Here is a 12,230-nt window from a genome sequence, read left to right as displayed (position 1 = left end):
CTAATGGCTGTGCAGATTCATGCAGTGTGAACAGAATAAATGTATTAACCCTTTTAAATCTCAAATGCACTAAATGCACTAAGCATGCATATTACTATTACATATTTTTCTAACATTTCCCCCCTTTTAATACTTTTATTCTACTTTCAAGATAAGCATAAACAGTTTTTTCTTCCCCTAACCTCTTCCTACTCAGGATTTGCAGTTAAGAGAGTCATTCAGTTTAAACTTATGAAAGCATATTCAGATTTTTAACAATTCTTCAAGTTCAGCACCTTGATATAAGGTTTTTGAAACTGACATATCTATAAAGTCTTTAATCAGTCTTTTCATGCAGGGGATGCAGCAGCACACACATACCACCAGTAGGATCATTCCTACACAGATGGCAATCAGGATGTTCATCAGGATACTGCCCCACCCCCCCAAACAATCTCTGAAAAAAGTCTGTCAATGGATTTGGTCCTGGTTTGGTCAAGGCTGACCCCTGCTGAATTACCTCAAGATGATTGTCTATCTCGTGTTTCTGGTCACAAATATATGAACAGCACTCCTCCTGGATCAAAGCGCATGTACCTCCTCTTGCCGCTAGGGTGAAGTCAAGAGCTATGCGATTTTTAAGCACCACTGTTCTCATGGCAGTCAGTTCATCAGTCACCAATTCTAGGGCAGAAAATGTTGCATTGCTCATTATTTTGAGAAGTTTAGACAATTTTTCTCAGTTCCCAGATTGATTTTGTTGCTCCATATGCTGGCAGTACACCTGCCCACGAGATGATGGTATCACCCAAATCCATATGTGACAGTCCATTTTCCCCTAAGTCCACAGCATGATGTTTTTTCCAGCCCACGTTGATTTGCCCTACTGGATTGACAGGCTTCTTGATTTCTCGTCGAACATTCCGAATTTTCCCTTAAGGTAAAACTGCTGTGTGTCGTATGGCCGGAACCAGGGTACCCCAACAAACAGCTGCCGGACCAATTCTCAGGTAACCACTTATATGCTTTCCTACCACATACAAAGTAACAATCTTCTACTTTGGTAGTAACTCTACTATGTCCTGGCTCTGGATGAAACATTTTTTTGTCTATTATAGACAGTTGTCTATAAAGGTCAGCATTATGTTTTACTTCACCAGTTGTCCTATGCATCAGTTCAACAAATGAATCATAACTCGTGTTGCAATAGGATCCTATGTTATCAGGTTTAGTGTAGCATCTATGGGGAACAGTCACATTGCAATTGCTCCAACCCACCTGAACTGTATCATTTTTGTAAATACACACAGTCCCCTTCTGTCGAACAGACAAGTGCAATGCTACTTTATCTTGTGATGTGACATCTGATGTATCATAAATTAAGTTTTCCCAGGTCTTGTTGGCTCCTAGGGGAACTGAAGTTAACAGCAACCCCCCATATGCTGTTGGCAAAGCTGTGCAAATCCAGCAATTCGAAACATTGAAGGTCTCAGCATACACATATTTGATTACCTGGTAAGTGTTAAAGTTTGGGTGCCACTCTGCGTACAGCTCTGCACACTTGTTTAGTCCAGTTTGTGTGGCTGAGAAAAGGAATGGCCACAACAAAAAGATTATTGTCACTAGTACAGTCAACAGGATGGTTATGCAATACCTTTGAGGAAACTATTGTTCTGCATTTCTGTTTTCTTCGACTCTTCCAAGTAGGTGTATTTGGATCTTACTGAATGTCATCTTAGACACGTGCTCTTACTCTCTGCCCTAATAGGACCTTCAGCACCAATGGTTTCTTCACTGAGGTTGAGATGGATTAGTCCTATTGATCTGACCCCCCTTTGTAGCCTGACTTTGTGCTGAGGGCCCTGATGGAGAAGTAAGATTTTTGTCCAGTTCAAAGTTCTTAACAAGTTTGCAGTGCGTCAGGTGGATCCACGAAGCTCATTCTGCTATCTTGACTGCAGTGGGTGTCAAAAGAAGCACCTGGTAGGGACCTTCCCACCTCGGCGATGACCAATTCTTCTTCTTGACAACTTTTATCCACACGCAGTCTCCGGGTATCACTGCCACTTCTGATGTCTCAGTTTGTTTTATATCTGAAACAGAATTTGACTGCAACAGATGTTTAGAATTCATTACTTTCTTCATATATTCAGCTAGTGTAAAATCATCTTCCTGGTCTGATGACATGAGAAGTTTCCACTGGGCTGTATAGTAAGCCTTCCAAATAACTTTTCAAAAGGAGTCAATCCTTTTGCTGTAGGGACAGTTCTCATGCGCAACAGTGCCAGGGGTAAACAGTATAACCATTTTTTTCCTGTCTCAGCTATCAATTTTCTCAATTTGTTTTTTAATATGCCATTATGCCTTTCAACTAGCCCTGCAGATTGTGGATGGTATGCACAATGATTTTTTAAATAAATACCAAAATGTTTACTTAACTGCTGTATGGTTTGATTTACAAAGTGTGTACCATTGTCACTGTAGATCCTTTCGGGAATGCCAAATCTAGGAATGATTTCCTTGACAAGTCCTTTTGCCACCATAGCTGCATCTGGATTTTTGGTTGGAAAGGCTTCCACCCACCTAGAAAACATATCTACAATGACAAGACAATACTTCTTATTTTCACACTTGTTCAATTCTATGAAATCCATACAGATAGTGTGAAATTGATATGGTGGTGTAGGGAAATTCCCTTGCTTGGGCTTTAACGCCCCTTGTGCATGATGTTTGTTACAAATCTGACACATCAAACAAAATGTTTTAGAGAAGTTTGTAAATCCGTACGTTGTGAACACCTGGTTCACCAGCTGTACCATCCCCCCTGTTGAGACATGGCACTGCCCATGGCTCAACAAAGCTGCATATCTAAACAAATTAAATAGTAGTATCGGTTTCCCTTTTCTAGAGATGTACAGCCCCTTTTCAAGAATTGATCCTCGTTTTACCCATCATTGTTTTTCAGCTTGCGTAGTGAGTGTCTGCATTGTTTTTATCATTTCTAAGTCTAAAATCTCAGAGGGTTGTAATTTCTCATTTAAAAGAAATACTTCTGTGGCTGCTTGTTTTGCAGCTGTATCAGCTCTCGCATTACCTTTTGAAATCCTATCTTATTGCTTGGTGTGAGCTGTGCATTTGCAAATGGCTACTTTCTGAGGTAACTGAATAGATTCTAAAAGATCTAAAATAAACTGTGCATGATTGATAGGTTTGCCAGTAGATGTTATCATTCCTCAGTTTTTCCACTGTTGCGCAAAAACATGTACAGTAGAAAAGCGTACTGGCTGTCAGTAAAAATGTTTACACATTTACCCTTTGCTAAGGTACATGCCCGTGTCAGGGTGATCAATTCTGCTGCCTGTGCAGATAAGTTGTGTGGTAAAGGTTTTGCTTCTATAATCTCAATATCAGAAATTACTGCATATCCTACTAGGTTCTGTCCTGCAGGACCCCTTTTGCACGAGCCATCCATGTAGTATGTCACCTCAGCATCATCCAAGGGGACATCCGTGAGATCTTTTCTAGGTAGTGTCTTTTGCTCAATTACCTGCAGGCAGCGGTGCGGTGTTCCATCTGCAGGGGTCAGGAGCAGAGTAGAAGGGTTCAAAGTTGTGCATCATTCAATTGTCATGTGAGGTTGGCTCAACAATATAGTCATACAGGAAAGATGCCTGGCAGGGGAAAGATATGCCACCTTTTCTTGTAGTAAAATAATTGCGACTGCATGAGGCACTCTCAAAGTGAGAGGGTGGAATAAGACTACTAAGGCCAAAGCCTGTACTGCCATTGCAGCTGCAACTACTGCTTGTACACAGTGGAGTAAGGATCGTGCCACTGGGTCTAGTTGTGATGAATAGTAAGCAATGCTTATCTCCATGCTATTGTGTCAGTACTGATGTCATGTAACGCTGCTTACAATCTACAGTTTGGAAAAAACGTTTATGGTAGTTTGGCAATTCCAGAACTAATGAGGACGCTCTTAACTGCTTCAGTTTGCAGAAAGCAGATTTTGCTTCTGGTGTCCATTGTAACAAATCCTGCGCTGCCATAGGCTTCTTATATATAAGATCAGTCAGAGGTGCAGATTCCAAAGCATAGTTTGGAATCCAGCTCCAGCAAAAATTAGTTGTACCCAGGAAGGACATAATTTCCTTCTTGGTAGTGGGTTTTGGTGCTTGCAAAATCGCTATTTTTCTGTCCTCATCTAATGTTCTGCCTTCCTTGGATATTACATATCCCAGGTATTTGACTTGTTTTTTCCAAAGCTGCAGTTTACTTTTATTTACCTTATGTCCTTCAGCGGCTAAAAATCATAGAAGTGCTATGGTATCTTCTCTACAATCCTGCTGGGTGGGGGCTGCCAGCAAGATGTCATCAACATAAAGTAAAATGTGACTGCCTCTTGGTGGGGTGAATCCCGCCAAGTTGCTTGCCATTTCTTGTGAGAATATCGTTGGACTTTTACAATATCCCTGTGGTAGTCGCGTATATGTATACCTTTTCCCCTGAAATGTGAATGCAAACCAATACTGGCTGTCAGGGTGTATCAAAAAGAATGCATTGCTGATGTCTACTACAGAAAAATACTTCTGTTGAGGTTTTAAATCATTCAACAGGGTGTGTGGGTCTGGCACCGTGGGTGCCCTTGGTATTACTGCATAATTTACAGCTTGTAAATCTTGGACCATACACCATTCTCCATTTGCTTTTTTGACTGGAAATAAGGGTGTGTGTTACATGGTGAATCGGGAGATTCTACTAGTATCCCTCCTTTAAGTAAGTCTGCTATAATAGGCTGTATCCCTGCCTCTGCATCTTTTCTTAAGGGATACTGTCTTTTTTGTGGTCTAAATGCTGACTTTGGTGTAATAATAACTGGTCCCGCTGTACAAATAAGTCCTACATCTGACTTTCCCGTTGACCAAAGGGTTTCTGGTATATTCTGTAAGGCATTTTCTTCCTCCTTTAATAGGAGTGCTAATCAGCTGTCCTTGCTAGACTGCAAGTGCACGGCTGGGTGGGTCTGAGTTATCCAATTCAACTTCTGCATTTGTATTCCCTGTTCTGACAGTTCTAGTTCTGTTTGTTCCTCCCATCTTGTGACTTTTTCTCCTAGGTCTGCCCATTTTATATTTTTGTTTTTGGTTAAGCTAACATGTGGTAATTGATTAGATTTATAAAGTGCAAAGAACTCCTGGGGCAATGAACAGCTGGCAACACTGTTCCCTTCTGTGTCCCAGTACAGGTTACGCAATATCAATCTGTTTGCATGATTTTTAAATAATTCTTGCTCATATTCTTTATCAGGTCCTGGTGTGTTACAATAATACTGGGTACAGTGCAACAGGTGTTGCTTATCAATGTCAAGGGAGGGGAATTTGCTGATGGCTACATTCATTAACTCTTCGGTTACAGTCCCTGGACCAGTCGTAATCAAGTCCTGGCTGTACCAATAAAACATTTCACCCTCCGATTGCACTGTAAAGGTATCAATTTGTCGCTGTGCTTCCATACCCTGCATGGTTGGGACTACTGCTATACCAAATAGCTGCATGAGGTCTCTGCCCAAGAGATTCACTGGGCATTTTGCAGAAACAACAATTTTGCTTTTCTGAGTCAATCCTGAAACTGGATCAGTTATTGCAATGTTACGGGAGAGAGGCTCCCGATACAGCTGTCCATTAGCTGCTTTGACCAGTATGTAATCAGGTGACTCTGTGTTTTCTGGCAGTTTGGAGGGATGTATCAGGGTTCGTGATGCCCCTGAGTCACACAAGAATTTGACTTCCCTCCTTTCTACCAAGAGTGTAACTTCTGGTTTTGTGTCTGCTAAATAAAGCTCCAAGCTCAATACAGCTAGGACCAATATTTCATTTTCTTCATTGTCACTAACTTCCTGCACTTCCTCTACTCCCTCTATCACATTCTCATTTGTCCTTTCTTCACTAGCCCCTTCTAGTGATTCCTGACTACCATATAGTTAGTCCTCACCCTCCTTATCTTCCGTTGTTGCCTTCTTGTTTTTCCTGTAATCCTTTGCCAAGTGTCCCTTTTTACCTCATTTAAAACATTCACCCCTTTTTTTTCGCCCTTCAAAGTCCTCTGATCGTTGATCAGATTGTTTGTTTCCCTGTGCATTTTTCTTGCCCTTTTTCCCAGACTGTACTACATAAACTTTTGCTCCATCTTCTACAGAAAATAGTTGAGCTTTCTTTTTCTTTTTGCTATTAAAATGCATTTCGGCATGCCTAGCATATTCAAGTAATGATTGTAATCTGCTTGTACGATGATCTACCATGTGCTTTGTAATAAAACTGCTTATAGGTGCAATACTGCCCTTTAAAAATGCATTCTTTAACTGCGGTTCATATGGGGAATCTTGTGTTTGATCTTCAGGAACCTGCATTCCACAGTGGTTATTAAAACACTCTAATAGTCTGGCATAATACCGGTCAATAGTTTCACCTTCTTGTTGGATGCATTGATTAATGCAAGTCCAGTCTGCCCTAAGTTTCCATTTTTCAGAGATGCAGTCTGTAAGACCTTTTACTCTGGTGTCTAATTCTGTGCTGCTATGTGGGAGGGGTCTTTGTGCAGTGTCACGGGGATTCCAGTTCCCACTCATCATATACCAATCTGGCCCTATAATCTGTCTAACTACCTTTTCTATTTCTTCTCCGTTTAGGTTATAACTCAGCCTCATTCCTTGTAATTCTTTTGAGAATTTTCTAAAATTAACCTTTGGATGGAGAATTCCCTCAGTGGCTTTCCGGATGTTTTACGGAGTCCAAGGTCTATACACTAAAATAGATGGGTCCTGATTGTCCTGACCTGCCTGAGGGTTGGGTACTTCAATAAGTGGACATATTTCTTCTCCTTCACTTATAGAGCGTGAATTCTTAACCATTTGCCATAACTCGATGCCTTCATTTCAGTTACCTGCCTTTGTTCGAGACCTGGTCTAGATGGGATCTCTAATAAATGGTTTTATTTTCATAATATCTCTATCTTCAGTGACCACAGGATATCATGGGAGTGGACTAACCTGTTCACTTGCTTCATATTTTGTTAAAGATATGCTTCTGGACATTTCTCCCCGGGCCTCCACTGAAAACAGGATCTGTGGAACCTAGTCGGACTTTCCCGGTTAACAAGTGTTAAATAAAAATAAAATAAAATAAATAAATAAATTTAAAAAATAAAAATATTCTGGTAAGGGAGGTGAAGGTGCTGATGCAATTACTAAGTTATTGTCCTCTTTGTCTAAAAACATTGCTTTTGAATTTTTGTTCTTTTGTTCCCTACGGTTTACTTCCTCAATCTACCTGTGTGCCTGAGGAATTCCTAATTTACGTTGCTTTTTTACCCGACCTTTGGAATCGGTTTTGAGTTGTTTGACAAGTTTGACAAGTGAGGATTTTTCTAATTTTCCATCAAATTCGCACTTATTAACCCATTTTGAATAATATTTAATATTGTCGGCGTACTGCGACTGCATATATTTTCCGTCTTCTGTTAAGAGTGGATTTTGGGGTCTTTTTGTGCAATTATTACCCATTTTGTTCTACCCTTTGATTGTTACGTAACTTTTCTTATTTTTAACGTGGTACCATGGCTTTTGTTATAGTCTCTTCAGAATGACTGCCTACTTATTCTGTTTCTCCTGATCTATGACAAGATAGTAATCTTTTTTGTCCCTGAGTTGTAAGAAAAATACAGTCTGACAAAAACAATACACATCTAGTCCCTGATCTAAAACAGAAAACAGAAAAAAGTAGATTCACCTTACCTGAGCCCACGTGATTGATCACCAATTTACGGAGACCCATCCGTCAGTCACAGATCAGAAAGTGGCTGGCCTCTTTTGAACGACAATTCAGTCGGAGGACTTTTCAGATAAGAAGAACCGATTTGGTTTCTTCCCCATACAGTTTCAACCACCTGGCCCGTTTGATCCGAGGTGAAGAGAGGGTTCTGGTCCGAAGGATCAATCTGTCAAAGGAAAAAATTTCAAAGACCAATTCACATTAGGTTCAAGCAAGGCACCCTTTATTACTTGCAGCAAGGAGACAAAGCATGTAGGCACAAGATTTGTCTGGATAATTAATGATTAGTAGGTTATACGTATACAGTTCTCTTCCTGTCACATAGAAAATGTTACATTCTTTTGCTGATGTAGTTAGACACAGCTTTCTGTATGTTCTACAGAAAATATTGTTAGACTTATTGCTGACCAAGTTAAAAATATCTGTCATTCTGCAAAACATTTTGAGAAAAACAACCTGGCCTTGGGTTTATGTCAGTCCATTTCAGCATTTCAGTTCTTCTATTGTACTGTTCTAATACATGTGTTACATTTTACCTAGATTCAAGGTACATTTCTAGCTTTAGTACAAGTAATGCTGACTACGGTTTAAACTTTCAAGCATCTATTGTTTTCTTTATCAATAGCTTCTAGCAGCTGCATGTTTTCTCATGGCATAAGCAGAAATGAATATCCCTTTGTTAATTTTCATGACATTAGCAGAAATGAATTACTTCTTATTATTTGCTGACATTTGCAGAAATAGAATGCTTCTTGTTAAGTTTCTAATGGCTGTGCAGATTCATGCAGTGTGAACAGAATAAAAGTATTAACCCTTTTAAATCTCGAATGCACTAAATGCACTAAGCATGCATATTACTATTACATATTTTTCTAACAGCTCTTATTATATTTTTTCTTTTGATTTTATTTAAAGGCATCAGAGTTTTATTGTCTAACTAATGAGTTATGTATTGCTCTTAAACATGTGTAAATAAGTCACTTGTTCTTAAATGTATCTGTAAATATGCTGTATAAGTTGATTTTCTCCTTTTGTACACTGTACATTAAATAGTCACATGCTTATTGAAGATTATTTCACCATATTCCTTCATTCCTGAAATTTTGATATTCATGCAGATGTTTATCAATATTTTATATGCTGTTATTATATTTTATTATTATATGACAACGATGGAGAGCAGCATCTCCACTCAGCATAAGTATGCACCAATTGTGCAGTGTACAATCCTACGCACCATACCTGGCAGTTCAGCTCAGGTGATGCCTCTGTTCCCAGAGGGAACAACAGTCTTATCCTCTGGGGCATAACTACCTGAGGGTCCAGGTAGGGCAAGGGCAGCAGGGGGGTGTGGCCAGGCTACAGCCCAGAAGTGATGGGCCTTGGTGCTGTGGTCAGTGGAGTGAGTATAGGTGGATTACGGGGAACTGGTTTACCCTGTTGTCCTATAGTAATAAAATAAAACATTAAAATACAATAATAAAATAAAATAAAACCGGAAACATGTAAATATTAAAAAAATGATAACAAAGAAAAACAAATATTATAAATAATTATAAAAAAATACAAGCACAATTAAAAATAATAGCAAATAAAAAATAGGTAACAAAGAAATACAAACTATATATAATAACACAAAAATTAAGTAAAATGTATTTATTTATTTATATTTATTCTTTGACATTTGTTGTCTGGTGAAACTCCACTGGGTCAGGGAAAAAACTCCACAAAAAAAATTTATACAGAGTACTTTAAAGATAAAATAGATAATGAACATAGGCTTTGCAAAATTACATTGGCTATTTCTAATATAACATGCAGTACTTTAAGAACAATGAGCCTTCAAAAAAAGAAGAAAAGGAGTGAGGGTGAGAGAAAAAAAGTAGAAAATTACTAAAGTCATATTTAATATAAAATGTTTATGTATACAATTCTATGATTCTAATCTGCTCAAATCTCTCTCCACCTCTTAGTGCAAGACATCTGGACAAACTCTGACAAAATGGGGAGGGGCAAAGGCCCAAAGAATGGGACATATTTTAAATATTATTCCTATTAACTTAGAAAGTTGCTAAATTAACAGGGTCTGTTGGAATATACGTTTTTAGGAATGATTTGAAGTATGTCATTATTTAGTGAGTTCATTCCTCAGATAACCCCAGTGATTTGTCAGAAAAACACACATTTTATGAGGAACATATCAAAAATATAAAATAAAAATCTGGACATTCTGCAAAAATCTTAACAGTTGAGAGGTATGAAAATTTCTTCTACCTTTACTTTTAACACTACCAACTCTTAACAAATAACTTTTACACTGTTAAGGCAACCAAGCTCATAACAGATGTACAGTATATTAGCAATTGCATCAAGCAATTATGGATATGCGCATATATTGTACATATGTGTGTTCCAGTTATTCTGATGGCAATCCTCATTAGGCTATTCTTATCCCTGGTTTATAGGTCTTATGTTACATTGCAATACTGATATAAACTTAAACAGTATTGTATAGTTGTAAAGTGTGGGTTTTGAACCAACAACCTCTGGCTACTCTGTAATACTGGACTGTTGTTTTATCCTACAGAATAATGCATGCACACGTTTCCTTTACAATTGACAAATGCATACCCAATGTGATACAATTGTTTAACACAATAAGCTGTGTTTACTTTTAATGCTACAATGACAGTGCTGTTTGGATGCATACATACCACTTACGTCTTGCATCCATGCCAGTCTTGATTCATAAGTTCACAGATACAGCAATTACTCTGCATAAGCTGTGGAAAAAGCAGAACACAACAGAATACCATTACGAATACCAATCCAGAACAAATGTAGCTTCTAACTCTTACAAGTAATGCTTGTAAGTGATACACATCTGTGGAGTGCTGCCAGTCCAACATTCCTCGATAAAACAGTCAAGGGTATCCCTTTTCCTCATCCTGAGGTCTCTGTAGTGGTTCTACACTGTTCACCACTGCAGTGAATACTGGTAGCACTGAACAAATCCTATGCCAAACTATTTCATGCATCTGATTTGTAATCAGATCCATGATAGCAATTCTGCAACAGCCAGGGTCTATACTCATTCAATAGGAGTCCAACAAACATTTTGGACTCCTGCACACCCCACGTTTGAGACTAAAATCTCAAAACCTCTCCACGAACATCAGCCCGGTCTAATGCAGATGAAGACCAACTTATAATGATGTTTCCAGCCAGTTCCTGTTATCACAGATACTAAGAGCTCGCACTTTTGGATTTTGCAACATTTGAAACACAGGCCCACATACATACACACACACACACACACACACACACACACACACACACACACACACACACACACACACACACATAAGTACATAACTGGCACAATATTAGTATGTCAGCCATCAGGAAAATAATTATGATATAAGAAATACTAGGTCAACTGCTATAACTGAGAGTGACTATAATGTAAAGTGGGACACCATTAAAAAAAAAAAGGGAGTCTGCTGTAGTCAAACCCTGGACCTCATGTATGACAGGCCTACACTTATAGCTTTTACCAGAAGAAAAATTAAAAAAAAAATACTTGTCTCTGTTTAATTTCATTGCTATCTAATGCAAGGTCACAACAGTAAAATAAAGGTTGCAATCCTTGCAATCAAACCCAGGACCATGTGGACTTTAGTCCAACACTTAACATCTGCAGCCACATGAGCAGTTATGTGACCCTCTCCTAGATTAGTATTCATTTTGAGGTTCACACTGTTAAACACAGTGCAAAAGAGCTTAGCAGGTTTGCTTCAGGCACAATTACATTAATAGAATGCATCTGATGTCTATTTTTAGATGTCTGGGTCCTGATAGCTACCTGGGTGGTCCAATCGTCCACTTTGTGCATGGCCACTGTGCGTGAAAACCAGCTGAGTATAGCCAAAGCTGTTTGTGCTAAGCTCAGCACCATGCAAACAGTGGCCCAAAAATTAAGAGGAAAAAAACAAGGCAGAAACAGAAATCAATGTATGAAATACACAGTATAATATGTTAGTACACATGAAATATGTCTACATAGGTCTGGAATCCAAATCACCATCCAATAAACATTCAGAACACAGGATGGGTGCCTTAACCCTGTTTTCACGCAAACACCTTTGTAGCAAGCAAGAACACTCATTCAGTACACAAACAAATTAAACAGAATGTACAGTTACATTATAACATTACATGTTCGTTGTACATTTAGTGAAATGTTTATCTTTGAAAGTACTGCACTTAGTGGTTACACACCCTATTATGATTCTTACTTGAAAATATACAGTATTGTTGTACCTTTCTGTGTTCCTTGGTCATTCATCAGTTATCTGACCAGTACTCTGGGGTATACAGTGTGTACACCATTCTATATCATTGCATTTACAATGTCAAAGGATA

The sequence above is a fragment of the Protopterus annectens genome, chromosome 3.part1, assembly GCF_019279795.1.
Source record: "Protopterus annectens isolate FY-2018-M chromosome 3.part1, PAN1.0, whole genome shotgun sequence".
Taxonomy (NCBI): domain Eukaryota; kingdom Metazoa; phylum Chordata; order Ceratodontiformes; family Protopteridae; genus Protopterus; species Protopterus annectens.
Note: the sequence above shows the minus strand (reverse complement) of the source record.